The sequence below is a fragment of the Podarcis filfolensis genome (assembly GCF_964270895.1).
Source record: "Podarcis filfolensis genome assembly, chromosome: 1".
Classification (NCBI taxonomy): domain Eukaryota; kingdom Metazoa; phylum Chordata; class Lepidosauria; order Squamata; family Lacertidae; genus Podarcis; species Podarcis filfolensis.
The window spans coordinates 1,871,296-1,896,091 of NC_139604.1; the positions used below are offsets into that span (position 1 = coordinate 1,871,296).

A 24,796-nucleotide genomic window follows, 5' to 3' on the forward strand; every position below is an offset into this window, starting at 1 on the left:
ACATTTATATCTAACAATGGCGCCTCCACAATTGACTATATAATCGTGTCGTATGATTTTCAAAACAGAGTTCTGGAATGTAAAGTGGAGGAGCGCTTAGACAGTGACCATCTGCCATTAAGTGCACTCGTAGCTGCGGGAAAGGATTTATCCTGCGCTGAGAAAATCGAGCATTCGAGCCCTACAGCTCTGGAGCTCAGATATTCGCGTATCAGATGGACAGATGAACTGCATAAGGAAATTTCAAGTAGGCTATGCTCAAAGGAATTCCTCACTAAGAGAGAAAACCTTATAACTTCCTCTAGCCATGAACTAAAGATAAATTTATTTCAGGAGTTAATTTCACTCCTTCAAGATTCCCTGAAGGAAAAAAGGAACAGGCCAAGTAGGCAATCTTCAGCATATAAAAACTCCAAACCCTGGTTTGATCAAGAATGTCAGGACATGAAGCTAAACTTACTGAAAAAATACAAGAATTATAGATCTGCCAATTTACCCCAACTCCCCACGGGCTGGTTTGAAGATAAACGAAACTATAAAATTTTGATCAAAAACAAAAAACTCCTGGCACAGAAAAGAGAATGGAAATGCCTAATAGATGCATCCAGAGAGAGAGATTCGGCCACCTTCTGGAGACTGGTAGCAAATGGAGTGCGATCTACTTCCTCAGAAGTGGAGTATACTATACCTGCAGGGACTTGGGAGGCATTTTTTCAATCTTTATATTCAGCTCTGCCTTTGACACAGCCACTAATACAGTGTGCGGCAGGTGATGAGTGGCCTCCGGTGTCGGTTGTGGAGATTAGGAGGCTTATTCAGGCACTCAAACATAGAAAAGCCCCGGGAGCAGATAATATCTCTCCTGAGCTTCTCAAAGCCAATATTGACTGGTGGGCCCCAGTCCTTGCCACCCTTTTCACCAGCATAGATCAAACAGCAATAATACCAGAGGACTGGGGACTGGCAATCATCGTTCCCATATTCAAGAAAGGCTGTAAACTTGATCCAGCCAATTACAGACCAATCAGTCTCTTAAGCATCATTAGCAAACTTTATGCAACTCACTTACGTGAAAAGTTTGCGGACTGGCTGGAACAGGAGCACATCCTAAAGGAAGCCCAGGCTGGTTTCAGGGCACATAGATCAACTCTAGACCAAGGACTGGTATTGCAACATCTAGTGGAGAAATACACCTCAAAGAAAGGAGGCTCTCTCTATGTAGCCTTTATAGATTTCAAATCAGCTTTCGATTCGATACCCCGGCATAGACTTTGGGAAAAATTAAATGCCACAAACATCGATAGACGTCTTTTGCTTCTTATCCGTAGACTACATGAAAATACTCGGATCCGTGTTAGATGCGACCGCTATGGGAACCTATCAAAGGAAATCCAAAGTTTCCATGGTGTCAAGCAAGGCTGTGTTCTTGCCCCTATTCTATTCAACTTCTATATAAACTCCTTAGTCGGAAAGATGGAGGAAGCAAGTACTCATTCCCCAAACCTAAACAATATACCAATCCCAGTCCTTTTGTACGCAGATGATGCGGCACTTATTTCCTTCTCCTGTGTGGGTCTAAGAAAACTTCTACGAGCTCTTACAGAGTATTGCGAAGCTGAACACCTAATAATAAATTACACTAAATCAAAAATTATGGTGTTCTCCAAGAGAAAACTCCGACATAAATGGAAAATTAATAACCAATCTATTGAGCAAGTAACATCTTTTAGATATCTTGGAATAATTTTTGATGAGAAAGGATCTTGGTGCCATCAGATTAAGAATTCCATTGCAAATGCGCAAAGATCTTTTAGAGCTATCATAAGATTCTTTTACAGAAAAGGAGGTCAATATGTTCCTGCTGCCTCCCAGGTCTTTGTTGCAAAAATACTTCCACAACTGATGTATGGCACCCAGATATTTAACTGCCAAAAACTCAAGTCCCTGGAATCTGTACAAACTAAATTTTACCGCTCCCTACTAGGGTTACCTACCTGTGTCTCCAACACTGCCATTAGGCTGGAGGTAGGTCAACTCCCTATTAATGCCAGGATATGGATCCTGAAGATTCACTTCTGGCTAAAACTTATATTTTTCCCAGTGGGAGTGGCTCCATTGACCTTATTAGACCCGTTTCAGTCTAAATGGAGATTGTCGCTTTATGAAAAATTGAAGGGCCTGGGGCTTTCCCTACAAGAACTTATAGCCGCAGGTTTTGAAAAGGCTAAAATGATGGTGAGCCAGCGAATAGGAGATGTAGAGCTTCAGGACCATATGAGCAAGATAGATAAATACCCAGCTATCCAAGATTATGGGAAAGGGTTTAATTTAACCCCATATTTGCTGGATCTACAAATCGCAAAATATAGGCGGGCGTTTACCCTTACCAGATTTGATGTACTGCCATCTGCCTTACTAAAGGGCAGATACGAGGGCACACCCTATGCCGAACGAGTTTGCCCATGTGGTCTGAAGGAGGTGGAAACGGCTTCACATGTGTTGTTACACTGCGACCTCTACGGGGATATCAGGTCACTGTTTATCTCTCCTATCGTTCAGAAATTTCCAGGTCGATCTGAATCTCAGCGGCTGAAAATCCTACTAGGAGATAAAAACCCAGAAGTAACACTGAAAGTGGCCAAGTTTTCTGCGGCCGCGATCAAGCGGAGGGCATTAGTTGTAAAAAAGTAAAAGATCTGACCCTTGGACAAGCCCCCCCCCCCCTTTTTTTTTTTTTTTTTTTTTTTTCTTTTAGTCTACACATATATTGTAGTGCATATATGAGTATATATGTGCGTGTGTGTGGGTGTGAGTGCATATGTGTATTGTTTTGTAAACTACTGTTGTTTTTATGTTTTTTTTCTTCTGGTCTATGACCGTAATAAACTTATTCATTCACCATACAGTTAAAGTGCATTCAACACACATTTGAAGCACAAAGTCTTCCCCAAAGAATCCCAAGAATTGTAGTTTCCTCCTCACAGACCTACAATTAAAAAACTACGGTTCCCATAATACTTTGGGAGAATGCAACTGTCTTAAGTGTGCAGTTGATGTGCTTTTAATGTATGGTGTGGATCTGCCCTAAGACAGGAGCAAAAATTGTACCAAGGGAGAATAAGTCCAACTGAACTCAGTGGGGAAAGGCCATGGCTTGAGTTCGATTCCTGGCCTGGTATCTGCAGATAGTGTGGAGAGCAGACCTTGTATAAGGCAGCTTCCTTTGTTTAGATTTACTTCAGAGTAGTTAACAAGACACATTATCAGTCTTTGTGAAACAACATAAATTGGATGCGGGGAGTAAGAAGAGAACTAGATTCTCTCAGCCAGAAAAGTTACGCTATCATGTGTTTTGAATTTAATCAATTAAAATAAAGCTATTAAATTTTTATTTTCTTTATCTCCAGCTAGTCCCTAAATCAATGAAGTGAGGTGAAAGAGATAAAAGAACTGTATTATCACAATTGGAAAAAGTCCTTGATTATGCTTGTTTAAACAAAAACCTCCAACTAGTTTCCCCCCCCCCATCTTTTCTATACAGTACAATTACAAAATGGCAAGGTTTCTATGCCCCTTCACTCTGGATAATAATCCAGAACTCTCCCTGAAGCTTGTGCCTTTCCTACCCTATATTCCCTTGCATCATTTAATGGAAGTGGACATGGCAGGGATGGGGTGGGAGGACCACAGAAGGTCCCATTCAAGTGGGAAGGGGCAAAGATTTATGTGCCCGTAAATGCGTGATGTATCCAATGGTACTGAGGATCCTGAGAACTAAAGCTCCCACAATGCATAGATATTTTTGATGCACAACATATGATCAGGTACATCTGAAGCTTTCTTGTACCCTTCCTGTTTGGATCTCTTTGTCCCGCCCCATACAGAATGTGAAACGTGAGTGAAAGTGTGCTGGTGGTGGGGTCCAAAAGAGGTGGAGCCTAATCTGCAAAAAGGCCTCTAGATTCCATTGCACTCCTGATAATGCCAGCAAAGAACCTTTTTAGACCTATTGTACGCTTCACAGGCTTCATAAAAACTCAGAAATTAGATAAGTGGAACTGAACACTATCAAAAGAATTCTTCATACCATGTCTTACATTTAATTGATCCATCACTTGTTTTATTTTACACATATGAAACTGATTTTATTGCCTCTGCTGTAACTTTTGTTTCTTATTTGTTTCATTTATAAGCTTTACTTATTTTATTTTTCTGATTGTCCACATTTACATTATGTTACATTTGCTTTTTGAACATTATCATGTTAATTTTTCTAAAAACCCCAAACAGTTAAATGTTTATGGTTTAAATAGTCAATATTGTCTTCCTGTGATTTCCTAAAGCAGCTGGCTTGGCTGCTAAGCTGTAATCTCTGCTGTCAAATGGCACCCAAAGCTGTGTGAATTAACAATGAATGCCTACTCATGAAGCTGACTGCAGAAACCAATGGGCAAAAAGTAGTATGGATAAAGAAACAAATTGTAAGGCACTTGTATGCCAAATGACTTAATACTTTGCCAGGAATAAATTGTTCTCCATTAACTGGCGATAACCGGACTCCTGCAGGTAGCATTGCCTTGGCATTTCACAATGGGAGAGGCAGTTCCTCTTCCAACCACAGCCTTCCGGGTAAAACATGTCAGTTCATCCCTTGGGTACACAGAGTATATCACGGAGCAACCTTCCCAGGCCTGATGTTGGAGCACAACTCCCATCATCCCTGACTACTGGTCATACTGGCTGGGGGCTGATGAGAACTTGAATCCAATTCAATCTGAAGGGGAAGATTGGCATGGAGAATTTGCTCCCATTAGATTACACTAATAGTTTCCGATGGGTTCCATGCCCCTATTAGTTCAAACACATCCAAACTACCCTGCAAATAAAAATGGGAAACAGCTACATATGGGCATGAAGGAATAGGCAATCTATCCATTCTCAACTAGAAGAGAGTAATGAGAGAACCATTCATGCCCATTTCACATTAAAGTAAGCAACTTGCTACTGAAACATCCTATTGGTGCAGGAAGGTAAAAAATGTACTGGCGGCCAGGTCCCCTTTCTATCTACAGCCCTGAAAGCACCTTTTAATGTTCATACAACATCTCTCTCTCTCTCTCTCTCTCTCTCTCTCTCTCTCTCTCTCTCTGTTTCTTTCTGTCTCTCTCTCTCTCTCTCTCTCTGTGTTTGCTTAGTGCGTGCCTCCCGCCCTTAGTAGAAGATCACTGCACTTCCACTGTGAGGTGAAAACACAGAGCATTGATTCCCAATATGAAGCATTACCTCCAAATTACTCAATAACAGAAGGCTGCAGAACAAGCAAATGAGTAGGACTAAATCCATAGAAAACCAACACCTCCCACAGTTTATGCTGAGTAGCTTAACAATGTCTTGGGTGTTCCATCAGCTGTTACTAATGACAGCATTAGATTACTCCATGCCCTTTCCCACTGAAGAACATTTCTTCAGACAAGCTCCTGTAGTAACCAAGATTAGTTGCCAATGCCCTGCAGCATGTCCTCATTTAAGAGCCCATCAACATCTTTAACCATGTCGGGACGTTCTTAAAAGGAAACAAGAAGAAAAGTAAAGTAGTGTTGGGAATAACAGAGTCTTGTTTGAATACCTCATTGATTTGTGAAGAACCCTATAGAACCAGAGTGAATTAATAATATTGGCTTGGATAGTGCTGGGTCAAGGAGCACAAACACACCAAAGCGATGAACCCAATCTCTCCAAGGAAGTGCCAGCCATCCAGAACAGGTCTACTGGTCTCTCTACGGAACCCAAGAGCCCACAATGCACAGCACCCCCACTTTGTCTGAATTCGGGTTCAATCCATTGATCCACATCCCTGCTATTACTGCCTGCAGGATGCAGCCCAACACTCAAACTGCCTCCCTTATTCAGACAGCACAGACAGATAGAAATGTGTGCCATCAGCCTACTGGTGACACCTCCCATCAGACTCCCTGATGACATCCCTGAACAGCTTCGTATAAATGTTGAATAGTGCAGGGGACAAGATAGACTGCTATGAAAGGCCACAATTTAACTCCTATGGTGTTGAGTAATGGTTCCCCATTGCTACTTTCTGGAAATGGTCCTGGCAGTAAAAGTAAAACTACTGCAGTGTAGGGCTCCCCGTTTCCAACCTATGAAACGTCTGAACCAGGGGCTTGGCATTCTCTTTTGCTGCTTAAGGTGAAACAGAAAGAGCAGCCCTGCCCTGCAACCACTGCCACTAGCATCATACCTGCTGCTCCTTCTGCCACCTGCCCTGCCCACTCTGCTGCCACCGTCTGCACCGTGGGATTTCTGGTGGAGAAGCAGCTATTGACGCAGATTTTCGGTGAGATTGCACCAATTTTGTGCCCGAAATCAGGACAGATGCTGGTGCTGCTTCTCCACTGCAGGCAGTAGTTGTGGGGCAGGCAGTGTGTCCATGGGGATGCTGCCTCTGGGGCTTCTTCTGCCTCATCATGCCTAACGGCTGGGCCGGCCGGGGTCTCAGCTCATGCTGAGCAAGAGAAAGCAGCCAGAACATAATTCTTTGAGGTTTTCTAAATTGGCAGTAAGTTGCTTGGGGTTGCCTTGGGCAAGATAAAGCAACAAACAAATTCAATATACAGTGGTACCTCGGGTTAAGTACTTAATTTGTTCCGGAGGTCCGTTCTTAACCTGAAACTGTTCTTAACCTGAGGGACCACTTTAGCTAATGGGGCCTCCTGCTGCCGCTGCACGATTTCTGTTCTCATCCTGAAGCAAAGTTCTTAACCTGAAGCACTATTTCTGGGTTAGCGGAGTCTGTAACCAGAAGCATATTTAACCTGAAGCGTATGTAACCCGAGGTACCACTGTATAATAATAAATTAATAAGTGTAACAGACAGGTAAAAACTTAAAAGTACTTCTGCTTCACTCACTAGAATGTGTCTCAAGTTGTGTGTGTGTGTGTGTGTGTGTGTGTGTGTGTGTGTGTGTGGTGTAGCAATGAAACTGCTGGCACATTTGCAAAGCTAAGCAGAGTCCTGTATGGTTTCAAATGGGATGAGATCCCTGCATTGCAGGAGGTTGGACTGGGTGACCCTCAGGGTCCGTTCCAACTACACAATTCTGTGATTCCAGAATCTAAAGCCTACAGCACTGTACCAGCAAGAGCTGGGCAATAAATTATGAAACAGCCTTTTAAATCACAGAGTGACAGAGTGATGATAAACAATATATATGAGAATTAACAAACACTTCCAGCTCTCTTCTCTGTATCTATATTTTCTCTTTGTAGTGGCAAGTGAAAAACATAAACTCTTTTAATTGAGTTCCACAATAATATGCAATGATTGTAACAGACTTTTAAAAAGTAATTGTAACCTGGAGGTTGTAAACAAATACAATGCTTTTAACTTTGCTTTAAAATGCTAAACCCCTGCGTGCTTCTCAATTCAAATTGAGGCGATAAATATCTGAAATTGCTTGCATACCCTAAAAGAAAATGTATATTGCTTGTTTCTGTACATTCCAAGTTTCCTAGCCACAACTATTTGCTTGCATTTTAGATAGTCTTCCATCTGTTGACAAGCCCCGTCTCTTGTCTAATACTGCAAAATTCCTCACTTTGTAAAATGGAAATTATAATAGCTCTTTGGAGTCTTTGATCTTACTAAAACAGTTCTTCCAAAATGATCTGAAAGGTTCCTCCTTTGCTGCTATTATAAAAATGTTACATCCTCCCAAGATACCAGGAATTTATTGAAATCGACTTCACCCTTCAAAACGCACTGTCACTTCTACCCCACAAGCCCCAAACACATGAGTTTCCAGTGCTCTGAGTGGCAAAAATACGGTAGTGAAATATCCAGTTGCATCATGCAGAATATTGGCCCATGAACTAGCTGCAGTCAGGTCCTTCTCTGTATCCCCACCCCCACTCTGATGGGTTTCAAAGGCTTGCTTGAATTCAACACGTGCTACTGCAACCTTTGCCAAGTTGGTGCCCTTGTTTGGGACAACTGTCACTCCAGAGGATTGTCAAAGACTGTGTTATTGGCTGCTCTTTGCTATTTTGTATTACTGCTGTAATTTTAAGTGTTGTTTTTGAGTTGGTTAGCTGCCTGAGAGTCAAAGAAAAGCACCATGGATTTAAAAAACAAAGAACGTGAAAATACAAAATCAACCAAATACTGTAGATAACTGTAAGCCTGTGTGATACAGTTGCTAGAATATTGTGACCACATGTTGGAAAGCTTTGCTAAAACCCTGATGGAGCCATTCACATCCCATTTTTTCTTTAAACACGCACACACACACGCACACACAGCCTACAGTGTTCGCAAAATACACATGCCACACATATTTGTTATCCCCATCACACATGGTGTCGGCTTCTCGTAACTGGAAAAGCATCACGAGAAAACAAACCAAATAATGAGAGGTATGAAAACAAGCAACAGGGGAGAATTCTAATCTAGAACTTGAAAGGTATATTTAAGGATGCCTGGGGAATTTGATCTTTGCAAATTTCTGTACAGCACAACGTGATCTACACTTCTCTCAGACTGATGTGTGGATCCAAATTTAGCTATCCATTGCATTTTACACTTGATTGAATGCTGTGATGCAGTTAAAAACAGTGAGAATGTATCAAAACATTCATTTTAAAAGGTACTTTGAGAGGAAATACATATTTAAATGTGTGCCCTGAGGGAAGAACCATGATGAAATATGTAGCTTGAGAAACCAAAAAATTAATAAGTAGAGATCTGGACATATAAAGTAAAATCAATGGTTAATTTGTAAAGAGAGCATGCCAAACTGACCCAGACGAGAAAGAGGCAGATCCAAACATCTCTTGATGCATTTAATGTGTAAATACCATCTGACACATTTGTACATTTTCTACTGATGTGGAGCATCATTAATTTAGTCAATTGTCAATTATATATCACACTAGCTTGATGAGCCAAAGGAGTGGAAAATACGAAGCATTTTGTGGAAAATACAAAACATTTTGGTCTTCCTGGCCCTCTGAGTGGGTAGGCCAGCTGAATAGCATCACCAATAAGCTGATGTAAGAAGGAATAAGCTTTGACAAGATGAAGGAGTGGTATGTTCCTAGTTATAAAAGAATGCATCTATTAAAACCTACAGGGAAATAAATAAAAATTGCTTCCAGCCAGAATTATTAAGGCCGTCTCATGCCAGGTACAAGAGCAATTCGCTTTCTCCCTCAAAAGTAATGCATTTAGGAAGCTATCACTGGGAGTAGAGGAAACTAATGGATTTTTTAATTCTTATTATTCATCAGACAGTGACATTAAAACAAGTCACATCTCGTTATAAATATGCACACTTCTCAATACCCAAAGCTTTCTATTCAGCAAAGAACAAATATAACCAGAAAAATCATTGCAAATTCTGCTGTTCGTAGTGAAGTTCAGCAAACATAAATCCTGAACCATAAACTGTCCATGCAACTAAGAACTCTGCACAACCAGGGCTCCAAATCACAAGCAAAGCCATATGTTCAGGATTCCCTTTAAATGACAAGCTGTTAAGGAATGCAGTGGCAAGGAGGGCATCCGTACATATGACCCCAGTCTTAATCATGTGAAGAGAGTAAAGCGTGAACAGGGCTCAAGGTACACTTCATAATGGAGCTCTACAACAAAGGAGGCTAAACTATTACTCCTCCCACTTCCAGTATATTGTTGAATTCCAACACACATCAGCCCCAACCAGTATGACCAGTAGTTATGGATTATGGGAGTTGGACTCCGACAACATGTGAAACGCCACATGTTCCCAGAGAAACAACTGCAACAAGGTATGCTTCAGAACGTATCACACACTGCAAGTGGTCTTGTTAGGAACTAATTTCTGCTTTGTAGGCAATCACTGGTCCAATTTTGCTCCTATTTTTGCCTGTTGGGAATGCCATATGAATATTTGTTAGATTCAGCACACAGGTCTCTAACGTTTCAGTCTCTGAATGAAAAGGGGATTCCTCTAGCTTCGACTGCACATCCACATAAATGTACAGAAACACAAAAACAACATTCCATTTTTAAGCTATCCAGAGAAACAGTTACTGGACAGCCTTATAAAACAAAACAACAACATACAGCCAGCCACATTGCACACTGCAGCTCCTGAGAGTCGTTTCTTGGGCTCAGAGTACGGGTTTCTTTGGAACCTGGCCAGTACATTCTGAATGGTTGGTTGTCTGATCATATTTAGCCCTGGAGCTGCATACAAAATGAAACACATTTCTTCATAAATTGATTTATGTCACCATTTTCTTTCTTTTTTAAAAAAAGTTACAATCATTATCTTCTTTTTAAAAAGATTAATCACAATACATTGCTCCTAAAAACAGCACATCCCACTTTGTTCAGGTCAGTGTGATATAAGAATGTGTTGGGGAAAAAATGGAGTTAGATCTTCAATTGTCTTCTCACTATGGCACCACTAAATGAAGGCAAAGAATTTTGGCTAATGAATCCTATTCCTAATAAATAAAAAAATAAGAAAATTGTCCAGTAGCACCTTAGAAACCAATTAAGTTTGTTCTGGGTATAAGCTTTTGTATGCATCCACACTTCTTCAAATACCAATACCTAAATCCTATTCCTGATCCTTTTGGTGACCTCTACCAACCTGTAGTTTGACTGCCATTTTTTAAAGAACAAAACAAACTCAAAACTGTTGCTATTCAAGTGTAACATTCTTGCTGCTTTAAAAAATAGAAAAAGCATGTCTAAACTGGTCCCAGAAGAGAAAAATTTCACAGCTCCACTCATTTCAATTACGGAAGCATATTCTCAAACACTTCAAATAATGAAAACTAGAGTTCTACAAAGAGCCATTTAGAGCAGCTTCTAAGACCAGCCTCAGTGAGCACATGACAGTTGCACAATCTTTCAAGGACCTTTGCAAAGGGCAGCGAAGTACAGCAGAAGGCTTGAGAAGATGTAACTGTGCATATCTGCCAGAAATCTATAGGCATATACAGTGCAAATGTCCACTAGAACTCTCCGCTTAACCTTCCCCCCAACTGTAATGCAAACATGGGGATATAATATTGAATTACCTCACACAATAGTTTTTAATGATTGCTTTCAGCACTTAAGTAAAAGATTACACAAATACCAAAAAGTGCAATTCTTATTTACTGGGTCTATATAAGAAAAAGTCGCCATAGTGGTGCAGGCGGACAGCTAGCATCCAATCAGAAGAGGCTTTGGAAAGGGGGTGTGCCCTGCACACATCACAGAGCGGTTCACAATAGAAAAACGCAAAAATACATACCATATAACCAAACAAAAAATACCAAACAAATTAAAAGGTGCCTGTACAGACAAAGCTCACCACGTGTGAATGCTCTTTTGTGGAGTCTCTGCTTGAACAGAGTAAAATATGTAATGAATAAACTAGAGAAACAGGAACGATGTCCTTATATACACACAGCTACATCCCATAATTTTGGATTTAGATATGCAATTTATAATGCAATTTCAAACAAAAGAATTCCAGAAGATGGCATAAGAGGTTGATAGGAATGATAGGTAGAAGATCCTGGGCCATCTTACGTGGTGGGAGGGTTGTGCAACATGTCAGCATCACAACATTGGTTTTAAGGACTATAATTTGCATCTACAGGCACGTGAGTATTATCTCCTTTTGCTCAATTTTACTGTTACATCCCTTCACCAACAACACCAGTCCGTGGTTTTTGAACAGTATGATTAAATAAAAATTGGAAAAATGAAAAACTCAACCAAAATTAGTTTAACCCCACCCTATGGGAGCAATTATGCAGAATTATGCAGTGGGGAAGGGGACAGATAAACAAAACAATGCAAGATAATCTTACACTTAGAACATGAAAAATATATTAGCATATGTAATGCATCCTAATACATGTACCTCCAGAAACCAGTTTTTTAGGCCCACACCCAGAAACCTCTGTATTCTTAGATACCATAGCTCAATAGGAATTGGCTCAGATGACCTCCATTGCTTTGCAACTTCAGTCTTAGCTACTACCAACATATAAATAAATAACCAAGTGTTTGATGGGCAGCAAATCCTTATACAGTCCAAGAAATAGGTTAGGCAGTGCCAGTTGTGGATCTATCAGTCTGCCATGTCCCATAATTTCCTTGTGTACTTGCCTTCAACACTGGGTGCCCCGTGACATATCCAGGTCGTTACCTAAGCTATTACAACCACCCCAAGACATCAGTAATATTTTCTCTCTCTAACCTTATGCACCTTTTTACATGTGTTTGGTTTTTATTTTCAAAGTTTCAGTTCTGTGGTCTTTTCCTCCAAAACCACACCTTGCATTCCACAGCACCAATCCCAATATCAAAACACCGCTTCTCCACGTTTTTTCACTTATTGAATACTAAAGGAAAAAAGCCTATATTGTTTTAAATCCCAGTGTTTTTAATCAAAGAATTATTCCCTTCTTTGCAGAACCAGTTGAGCTACTTAAGATGAGGATAAAATGTGCTGTTTTGTTATGTATGTCCGTATGTCTAAACAAGCATCATTTTATACATATTTTATACACAGAGGTGGATATTGTTTAATTGTTTTACATTTGCATTGACTGAAAACCCATACTTTTAGGCTGTTAAGAGACAGAAACTTCAAGACAACAAAATTCTGGTCCAAAAGTTGTAAGATGGGGAGCAGATTGTATAATTTTGACATTTGAATTTGATTGTCTGAAGCTTCTCTCTTTGTTCAGATAGGATCATTAGCACTCTGCTTATTCAGTTTTTGCATCTTCTTTACAATACACAAAACCAGAATCTATTTTAATTGTTACATTTCATGATCCTATATGGTGTTTATAAAACAGGACTTCATAAACGTGACTGGTACACACACAAAGAGACACACAGAGTATTATTAGGTTTGCATTTTGGGGAAATGGTAGGCAAGGGCAATTAGTGCTCTCTCAAATATTTTAGAAAGTTTTAAAATGAAAGACAGCATCCAAGTTTCATTGGCACAGTGACACAATCTCAGCCCTCAAATTTCTAGAAAAACACAGAGCATAAGAGTGGCTACATTAGTCTCGAGGGAATGTCTGTTCAGCCAAACAATCCAGCCATATAAATGAACAGCTGCTACCATTTACTCCAAGGACACATTCCGTGCCCAGCCTGACATTTGGCTTGGCCCTTGCTAGAAGGTCTCACTTGATTAGGTTTGTCCTGACCGGAGCTGTCGTTAGAGACCGTATTACCACCAAAACATTTTTAAAGGCTATTGAAGAGCTCCCTGCACCCTCTTTCTAAAATGTCATTGACTGCCGTTGTCTCTTCACTTTCATTACTGTAAGACAGTTTTGTTTATATTTTTCTAATTAAAACACACACACACATACACAGGAAAAAACAAATGATACAACCTGAGGTGGAATAAAACAACAGATTTTTATTCTAATTAGCAAATTCATTATTTTTGGAATTCTGCAAAACATCTGTAAATGATGGATGGAGAGAATGCTTATTAGACTAATGAAATAAAGCCCAGTTTGAGATCTGTGATAAAAGGGATGAGAGAACCAAGAAGCCCACAGGCTTTCGCCTGCCCAAAGGGTCCTTCCTCTCTCGCCACCTGGCAAGCAATTGGGCGCTGCTGTCTTGGACTAATTGGGGATCTTGCTGTTAACTACCTAAATCCTGGGGCTTGAATGGACAGGACACAGAGCTTCATTTTAAAGGTGGGGTCTGGCAGGTTCCTGGTCAAAGGGTCTCCATGACAAAAGCCTGTACCAAGAGGTAGCCAGACTGGAAGAATCAGTTCAAAGAGAGGCTCAGGGTACCTAAGGAATTTGTACCCCTGGGAGAGCAAGGCAGCCGAAAATTATATATGGGGGGAGAAAAAAAGGAGAGTAATATTCAGCTCAAGGGTATGCAATTAAGACAGAGGGAAAGATCTCTCTTAAACTTTGATTATTACTTATTACTTATAAAATCTTTAGCTTCAAGCTCCATTTCTTTGCCTTAGTAAACTTTTATGTTTATTAAACCTGTGTGGTCTCAATTTATAATAAATATGCTCATGCCCAGAAGCCAAAAACCTGCACTACCCAGAGACCCAGGAAATTTGCTTTAGGCTGATTGACAAAGGGGCACACTTGCAGAAACCATTTCCTCATTTACCTGGTAGTAGCTGGAAGTTCTGTATAGAATAGTGGGCTGAACGGAGGGGCATACTCTGTGCTGGCCGGAAAGTCCCTCCCCTCAAATGTCGTGGGGCGCAGGGTGGCTGGGAGGCAGCTGTCACACCACCCCAGAGCTCCATGTTGCAAAGCAACCTGCTTTTCAAGCTATCAGCCTTGTGGCGCTGCAGTTTGGGAGAGTAGAATGAAAGCACCGCTCAGCATGTAGACCTCCTTTTTACATTTTCCGAATCTAGGCTCTGACTTTCAATAATATATTTTCAAGGCTGCTTTTAAGTGTAGTGGTGGTGGAAGTGCCATTTACCCTCCCCTAAGCAATCTGAATTCTTGTTTTCTGGGGGTGCTTCTAATCTGGCCCCAGCACATCAGTCCGTCATGGAAACAAATGTGGCATTAAAAATATTTTGCCAGCCCACCAATGGCAAGCAACCTACAGAGACATGTTTTCAGAAGCTCTCTGTTCCTTACCAGCGTGCTAGCTGATACCCTTTTTCAATTAGTAGCTGATTGTTTCAAACTGTGAATGAGCTACACTTATCAGTAGTAAGAATCTCTGGCACATCTGGCAAGACATGAGTCTAACAAGAGAACATTTTCTACAGTGGGGGGGGGGTCCTAATGTGTTGCAATTGTAGAGGGATCAGAGTCAGCCATTTGGCAAGGAATTGTTCACAGCACTCTCTGACCTGAAAAGGCGTCACTTCCTTGGCACTCACAGATTTGGGGGAACAAAGAGATACAGAGAACTGGAGAAGAAAAATATAAAAAATCTTTTATAAGTGCAGAAAGTACGTGTCAGGTGAACAATGTGATGCAACTTAACATCTGGAATCATTGCCAGTAAGAACTAATGCTGGTTTCGGTATCATGATTTCCAAACACTTCTATCAGTCTAGGGCTTGGAAGTGACATATCCATTTGATATGTGTCAATATAACAGCAGTTCTTTAAATTATATTCATTTAAAAAATCTGCATCCCACCTTCTCACAAAAAAAAAGTTCCCCCAAGGAGACTTACAACAAATAAAATGAAGGATTTTATTCTTATTGTCAACCAATGCAAGATGCTCACCACATCTGCCTCTACTGCCTCTCCCACTCACCGACTCCAGGGATCACCACAAAACTTACTCTGGTCAGAGAGAAAGCAGAGGCACTGACATTTCTTTTTCAAAGCAATCTTCTCTCACTAGAGGCTGGGCTGCAACTGCAAATCCCAGCACACATAGAATGATGCTCTGGGTGGTGGTGGTGATGTTGTCACTAGAATGCAGAGCACCTTCCACCTTTGCCATTCCTTTCCTGAGGTAAGGGGGGAGGGAGCTGGTTCAAGAGCTGGGAAAAGTCCAGCCGTGATTTGCCCCTGTCCTCTTAACAAGGGGGTTTCATGTTTCTGAGAGACATCCAAACAGAAGGCCCAGCATGATCTAAGACACCAGCATTCCTAGTGTGGTGCTTATGAAGAGTTTGTCTGACTTCCCAGAATGAGGCAGGATTTCAATCCAATATGTAAAATTCACATCATTCTGGTTCTTTCACAACTAGTTATTACAAAGTATAGATTATATTCCATCCATCTATGCATTGCCATCAGGGCAAAACAGTCTGTACAATGTGTTACCAAGTAACTTGTCCTAATGCTAATGTTATAAAGGAAATTTAGCACAAATTTATGCACATCACTAAATATTCTTTTCACATGTCAAATCCTCAAATATTGTTGTTTAGTCTTAATGTTCATTTTTCAATTTATATGCCCCCTGCCTATTTTTCATCAGCATCCCATCAGGGGCACCTGCAGATCATCAGATGGAAACAGATTTGGCATAGGAAAAGCTCTGATAACTAGTGGGAAGCAGGCATGCAAGAACCAATGAAAGCCAACTACAAATAAAGAGGGATTAAAAAAACAATCTCACTGAAAGAAAAAGAACTAGATTGGACATAATAATTTATAACCATGGAGAAATGCTCACAACAAGGCAAGAAAATAAAAATTAAAAAAAACCCCACCCAACTCTACAATCCTAATGGAAAGATACAGAGCTTTTCTAAAAAAAAAAATAATGTATTATTTCTTCCATTATTTCTTGAAAAGAAATGCTTCTTAAAAACAGTCACCTCCCCCCCTTATTTTAATTAATTTATTTTAAACATTTATGCCCCACCTGTCTGCCAGGTTTGGCCCCAAGTAACTTAAAAAAGGTTTCCTAAAAAGAAACAGAAAGAAGTGAAATAAACACCTCAGGAAACAAATATGCTAGATGGTTGTGGAGAGGAAGGTAGCCCCACCTGCAACCTCCGACCACAGGCAGTTGAAATGGATCCAAGCAAACGCAACAGGATTGCTAAGGGAATATCCTGTTCATCCTCTTTCCCCCATAATATCAGGGAAACTTCACATTGCAATTTACCCTGAACACACAAGCAGAGAACAATCAAGCTGAGTGGGGCAGGCAAATTATGAGGCAATTTCTGCATGTCACAAAAAACAATAATGCAAATGCCCTTTCTTCAACTTTACTATTAAGCACCCATAATACACTTTTAAAAATCCAGTCCCCTTTGTATCTACAATCTTTGCTTCAAAGTTCCTCGGGCACGTGATGTCTATCATTCCCATTTTATAAATGGCAAACTGGCACTGAAAGTGCCATTGAGGGGCCCCAGAGGATCCTGCCTGCTCACTGAGCTCTTCAGGGGAAGCCCTGCTCTGCATGGCGCTGCCATCAGAAGTGCAGTGGGCAGGGGTTTTCTGCCCACCAGGCCCAGGCTGTGTAGCTCCCTCTTTATTGGTGTTTCCCTGTATTTGTGTTATGACCTTTAGTTTCCCAGTGCTTTGAGGCTGGCTTGATTGCTTTCCCTCCTCTGCGATTCTAGGATATTGTGCTTCTTTTTTTCCTTTTTCTTTTTGCTGTTTGTTTTTTATCGATCTTTTCATTGATTGTTTTGCTGTTGTAAAAGTGATGTTTGGTTCAGCCACAGAGGGGTCTCTGGGTCTGAAGGCTGGAAAGCGAGTGAGTGAATTAAAGGGTCTCCTAGTGAGGATGAGTTTGAGTTACCCAGGCAAAGGGTAAAGTGCAGAGAGGCAAGCAGAACTAAAACAGAAGAACTGTTCCTACACCTGCCTGATTCCTGCACATAAGCAACAGTTTTAAAACAATTATCAGTCATAGTGGCCGAAATTAGTTCCTCTGTGATTTGATATGTCTAACTAATGAGAGCAGGAGAGCAATGCCCAGAGCCCCTCTGGAGGGAGGAACACCAAGGAAGTCCATAATACCCACTGCTTTTGGGGTTGGGACAGGACTGGCTCCAGGCTTCTGGGGGCCCTTGAGCACAGGGTATCAGTGGACCCATTGTCCCCTTCCTTTCCTCCTCCTTTGTGGCCCCACCCCTTTCAAATAAAACAAATCTTGGACGATACAGCAACCCATTCTCAGGAATAGATCAAACAGCAAGGGAGGTGGAGTGACATTATATGTAAAGGATGTGTACACTTCTGAATAAACCCATGACCTGGAGCATGGAAAGCAGATGGAGAGTATATGAGAGTGAAAACTCAGGAGAGAGAAACAACAGTGGCCTTCCTGTGAGGGGTCTGCTATAGACTGCCAAGCCAGACTGAAGACTTGGATGATGCCTTCCAAGAGCACATTATCAAACATTCAAAAAAGGAGAGATATAGTAGTCATGGGAGACTTCAACTTCCCATATATCTGCTGGAGCTCAAACTCTGCCAAGAATGTAAGCTCCAACAAATTCCTCCACTATCTCACTGACAATTTCATTTCCCAGAAGGTAGAAGAAGGAACAATGGGGGATCATCCATCTTGGACCTGGTCCTCATCTGCTGGGAGGAACTGATTGACGAAATGGAAGTACTTGGAAACTTGGGAGGAAGTGCTCATGTCCTCCTGAAAGAAAGGGAGAATCACAAAGGAGGCGTATACACAAGTAGCCAACAGTTACAGGGTGAATGTAAGGCAGGCTAAAGCTCAGAATGAGTTCAGGATTGCAACAAATGTTAAAAATAATATAAAACGTTTCTTCGGCTATGTTCAAAGCAAGAGGAAGGATAAGCAAGTGGTAGGTCCTCTGTGTGGAGAAGACAGAGAAATGCTATTGGGTGAGGGAAGGCAGAACAGTTCAACAACTATTTTCCCTCTGTCTTTACGCAAAAGAAAAGCAATGCCCAACCAGGTGATAACAGAATAAATAATGTAAGGAGTGAGCTGCAGCCCAAGATAGGAAAAGAGGTGGCAAAGGAACACCTAGCTACTATAAATTTCACTATTTTGAAAAAGTGAAATTCCAAGTTTAAAAATAAATCACAGTAATTCAGCTACATTTTACCTATATCTTAAGCAAGTGTGTATATAGTTTACAACAAGGTATGCAAACTGTCAGGTGGTGGGGATGGCAGCATGATGCAAATGCACTGCATTCACACTACATCAACCTTGCCACCACCTCCAACCCCACTCCTGGGAAGAAGCAGCAGCTCACCTGCCAGGAGGGCAGGTAAGCACCTCTGACCCACCGCAGCATCTGCTACTGCTCATATCCCACATTTCCTTTGAGAACCCCATGGGTTAGAGTTCTTTCCCCTCCATTTTATCCTCACAAATACCCCACAGGGTAGCTTTGGCTGAGAAAGCAACTGGCCCAGCATCACCCAGTGAGCTTCATGGCTAAGCAGGAATTTGAACCCATTTCCCAGGTCTTAGTCTGAGCTAGCCGCTTATTATAAGAACCATTATGTATTTTACTGCCCATTGTGGTAAGCAGACATAGGCTACGGTTTACCAGTATAGGGCACCTAAACTTTTTTTTTCTTATTTCCTCATTTACCTTTATACCTCTGAATAAACAGGAAGCCTAATTAGTGCAGAAAACATATGGTAGTTGTTTAGCAAAGTCCAGGGGACTGAGAGCTGTGGGATGCCCATGGCTAGCACAACAATTACAAAAAAGCCCTAACAAATAAATATTCCCCTCACACTCCTACGAACAAGCAGTCAGTTCCAATTTGTTTCACGACAATGCAATAGAACTTTGATAATTGTTTTAATTAGGATTTTTAAACAGAAGTACAAATTGCATCAGCAGGCGCTGCTTGGAATCACTTAAGTAGCCCATGCCTGCCTGCTTCAGGGCTGTGTCTCCCGGGACTTAGAGGACTGGCTGAGACCTGCAGAAGAAAACAGCCACATTGCAGCACAACAGATTCAGTGCTTGGCAAGAGCTGTGAACTCCTTAGTTTCCTGAGCCTACCAGTCTGCTGGTTTCATTACCTGTGGGCCCTGCAACCTATGTAATGTAAATTCCCCTGAAAACACCCACTGTAAATAGCAGTTGACTCTATAGGGTTGACATATGAAGTATATAGAGTTAACATAACTGATCTGTATTGCACATGTGCTTAACTGGACGTTTATTTATTTTTTAAGACATTTAGAGATATTCCTCCATCAAAATGGGATTGCGAAGGAAAACACAACCAACGCACCTGGGTGTGTGCACATTGGTGTTGGCAACCAACAATCAAAGGCAAAGATCTAGAGCAATAATAGCTGGGCCCAGTGGGATAGGCTCTTCTCCGGTCACAGTGAGGAGGAGCGGAGGTTGTCAGAGCCCTTATCCCTTCCTCTTTCTCCACTCCCTCCTGGTCCTCACAAGTGGGCGAGAGAGTTGCACTGGTCTGCTCCAGGCACTTTCCTTCTCCCGAGATACTTTCAACCTGAGATTAAGTGCATGATGTCTTTTGCCTTGGCAATGGAGCTGCAATCAGCTGCTTCTCCTGCCCTGTTTCCCACTGCTGGAAAGCAGAAGAAGGCCCATCTGGACCAGGCTACATAGTTCAGCATCCTGTTCTCACAGTAGCCAATCAGATGCCGTCTAAAGATCCATTGCCTTCATGTCTGGCAGCTATCAGTACTGCTGTGAACTTCATCACTGCTAACTGACCAACTGGTGAGTGGCCTCAATGTTACTTAATGACGGGGGATATATTTCCCCCAATAGCCTGGATTCCAGCTTTTGGAAGGTGTCATATGCTCCACTGTGTCGCCGATTGGAGCACAACTCAAGAGCAAGGATGCAGTTTGAATATGGTCTCAAAAACACAGGGAGTTGAGAGTTTTAGCAGGTGTCAGATAAAGCTGGGCCACAGTCCTGAGTAGCAGCAACCATGACACATTTCCTGCAGCACACCTTTTTATATTGCTCACTGTCTCTCTTCGCTCATACAACTTTCAGCAATGCTAAATATGTTAACTCACAAGCAAGGCCTTCTAATTTCAATGCAATGTGTTCCAGTGTAAATGTGCTCACAATCTAATCAAACCATTTTCTTTTACCCACTTTCCAATTGAACCTGCTGCAACACAGGAAAACCTGCAGATCCTCAGCTATATCCACACGTTGTGTTTATATAGTCCTCTGCTGTCTTTTTCATGTTCCTGCCATCTCAACTGGTGTGTACACTAAAACAGTGTTGCAAATAGAGGACAACATTTCACAAATGTTCTCATAAATATTGGGGAGAAAAAATGTTTCAGAACATTTGAAAGAACCTTATGCCTAGACAATCTGTGCTTTCCTATTTCAACTGCCAACAGAAAAGGCAACTAAAATGTTGGATTCAAAAAACAAATGAGCCACAGATTAGCTCTTCCTGTTCAGCATGAACACAGTTTTGTAGGTCAGGCAGATGGGAGAAAGTTATTGAGATGCTTGGCCACCTACAAACACTCTGAGCATCCAGAACCTTCCTGTGCAGCGTTGGACAAGTCATCCAATCTCTCCTTTACCCCACTTCTCTTCCTACACAATAACTAACAAAGGAGATTGCAAGGATAATTCAATTCAATTCAAAATCCTTTATTAGGCATAGCACACCACACATTATCAAACAAACATCATATACAGACTGTATAAAATACGGGCTCAGCAAACACAATTTATCCCAGTCCTATTCTTAACTCCAAAAAATAAATCGATGTACATAGATAATATAATACAACACAGCAACATCACCTACCATTAAGAACCACTAAGTCTCTCTATCATGGCCCATTCTTTCTTCATGGACAGCCCTCAAAAATTCAGCCACTATAACAGTAATTTGATCATCGCTGTCCGCCAGCAGGTCCTGAACAGTTGGTTTTGTAAAAATCTGTCTATTAAATTTTAGGGCCTCAAACAATTGTCTTCTGGCATAACTGCCAATATCACAGGAAAAGAACACATGCTCCAGAGTATCGGGTTCCTGTTTTCCGCATTTGCAGAGACGCTCTGATTCTGGGATAGCAAAGTATCTTCCTCTCACTACCACCGAGTGAAACATGTTAAATCTGGCCAACATAAACAGCCTACACGATTCATGTTTCTTCAGATTTGTCATGTATCCCTTTTGAAAATCTCTACACAAAGGGAGATTTAAGTGGATAGGAGAGCAGGTGCTGTGCTTTGCAACCTCAAGCATGGCGAGGACACTTTTTTCTGTAAAAGTCTTCCTGATAATTTCCCATGTATCTTTGGGATCAGAAATTTCAAAATCAGTTAGAGTGAGCCCTATCGAATCCAATTTTCTCCTGCAAGTCAATGATAGATTGTGAATTGCACTATCACTTAAAAGATCGTAAAGTAGAGAATTAGGGGATAGGGCTCTATAATGGAGGAAGATCCAATATTTCAAGGTCCTCAGCCATGCTCTTACTGATAAAGGCAATATTCCCAGCTCACAACATATTGTTTCATATTTTACAGAGTTTTGCAAGGATAATAATTCATGGAGCTGAGAAGCTATTTGGATCAGATGGGTGGGTGGGAAGGAAGTATTTCATTTGGATGTCACTGGACACTTCGCATTTGGGCACAATTTCCTAACTCACATTACCTATTTGTATGCTTCAATGTTTTGCTAATAATTAAGGGTGTGCAAATTTCCTCTCTTCTGTGGGTTTGACCTGTCCTGACTCAGGCTGCATAGACACCATGCATTTAAAGCACATGACTTCCATCAAAGAAACCTGGCAACTGTGATTTAGGAGTGCAAGGGATTGTAGTTATGTGAGGAGTAAACTACAGGTACTTTCAATGTATTTTAAACGTAATGCAAGTATATGCAGCCTGAGTTCTGCTTCTCTTGGAAAAGTTTCTAAAATTAATTTCTAAACTGGTGCATATGTGGTTTGCAACATTTTGTAAACTCATATTTGTGTTGATGATTTCATCTTACAGGTTACCAGTTCACATAAGCAAATATATATACATGTTAATTAAATCAGTAGAAAAAGGAATCTTGATGTGATTGCAATATCACATCAATACTGCTTTTATCACATGAGACTTCAAATGAGTGCACACATACGCATGTATACATGTATGGGGGAAATGATACTAGCTGAAGAATCTGCAAAATGCATGTGGTCAGAACATAGTCCAAAAATAAATTAAAAAATGCAAGAATGCCTAGAAACAGCAGGCAGCAAGAGAGACATGTAAATAACAGCAAAACCTGACTTGTACAAGGGGAACAAGGCCTTTCCAGGAGAAGATGTTTATTTTAGCAAATACACCCACCTCCACATTCTAACCACAAGCTATTTCCAATATTGCTTAGAAATCAATTATGCATGGAATTCAGCCATAGAGATATTCTCTAGTCACCAAATCATCCATTATGTGGCTCTGAAACTTCTGAAGCAGTAACATTTTAGGAAGCAGCCACTAGCTCTAGAGAAGAAAAACACACTTAAGCCTTATTGTCCATCACACACACACACACACACACACACATGCATTTCCCCCTACTTTTCCTTAAATGACTGAAATCAAAATATATTTAACTAACTAAAAATATGTTTTGATTTTGACATATGTTTCTTCATAGCTTGGAAAGAAGAGACACTGAAGCGCAATGCTGAAAATGTGCAGACAGCACATTTTCCATGCAGATAGCATAATTCTCTATATCTTTTTTGTAGATGGCTGGATGCCTAGCATAGACTAAGGAAGGCTGTCATGTGGTGTGCAGTAAAGGTATGGTGCAGACAGTTCTGTTCTTGGAGAACGATTAGAAACCCAACCCGCACGGCAGGGTCGAGATGGCAGTGCAAGGTGCTTATGTCTTTGAATCCTTCCCATTGCAGCTCTCCCACTGCTTGAAAATCACTTTCTAATTGAAAATCCAGTCCAGAAGCACCAGAAGAAACTCTAGAGTGGCATGCAACACTCCTTGAGGAGCTTGTATAAAATGAAGGCAAATTTCTATCTAGAAAAAACACAACACAAAACATAGAAGACATTAAAATGTTTTCTCATTTTGCTACTGCCTTCTGAATCCAAATATCTACACCTATCTGCCTGAAATTTTGCAAGTTTCTGATGTAGTGGTACCTGTACCATGTAAATCATTTTAATACTAATTCTTTAAAACAAAAAACAAAAAAATGATAGTAATAAATAAGTCTATTGCCCCCAGACTTTGACCATTCCCCCTACACAAACACCCAGCAACTCTGCCTGCAAACTCCAATTCTGCCAAAACGTATTTTTTAAAAAAGTTATTAGCACTTTCCTGTTTCACAAACTCAAAATGAAAATGCTACTTGCTTTAAAAAACAACCCTTCAACCTCTTTGTATTAAATTTGGGAGGGTTTATACACTCAAGAAGGATTGCTGATCATGAAAGTTTCATCCAATTCTGTCAAAAAATGAAAATGTTATAATCATTTGTTCATTTCCCCATGTAAGTCAATGGGGAGACATACAAAGCCTCTGATTTTCCAGAGCAAGGCTCTGGTTTAGAACTGAGTCCAAGTGGTAGGACATCCGAAGTCAGCAAAGCTGAATAAATTCACATTCCAAACTGGGTTCTGAACCAAATCATTTCTTTGGTATGAATCTCTAAAGTAAGTATTACTCCAGCAACTGGAGGAACGTGTAGCTACGCTCCAAAGAATTAGAGAGCTGGAGCTCTTCTTGGAAGCAACAGAGCACACCGTCTCCACCAAGGAGGAGACAGGGGACTCCCCTGAGAAGGAGGCTAGTTCACCAACACAGGAACCAGATATATGGAGAAACGTGACTCAAAGAAGTAGGAGGCCCAGGGTTTGCTCTGATTCTTTAGAAATACACAATCGCTTTGAGGTCCTCTCCCCTAGCATGGAAGTCAAAGAGCAGACTCCATTTGAGGATCTCTCCCTCATTACAGTCGATCAGGTATATGAAGACGAGCAGCAAAGTCAGTCCTCAGGGAATGTGCAGGCGACCTTGGAACGGACAGCTCACGGAAGAACCCCAACCAAACCTAAGAGGAGGGGATTCCCTACTGAGGGGAACAGAAGCAGTGATCTGTGGGCCTGACAAGATGTCTCGGGAAGTGTGCTGTCTCCCCGGGGCTAAGATCCAAGATGTAACTGAACGACTGCAAGGAATCATAAAACCCACTGACAAATACCCCTTCCTCTTGGTTCATGTGGGAACCAATGACACTGCAAGCAATAGCCTCCAGAAGATCAAAAGAGACTACGAGGCTCTGGGCAGGAAATTGAAGCAATTAAATGCACAAATTGTCATCTCAT

At 41.1% G+C, this 24,796-nt stretch overlaps 1 protein-coding gene across 4 annotated transcripts in view; it reads right to left on the reverse strand.

Annotated features, from left to right (window-relative positions):
• ERBB4 (erb-b2 receptor tyrosine kinase 4) overlaps window positions 1-24,796 on the reverse strand; it is a 799,874-nt gene that overhangs the window by 407,835 nt on the left and 367,243 nt on the right. The window lies entirely within an intron of this gene.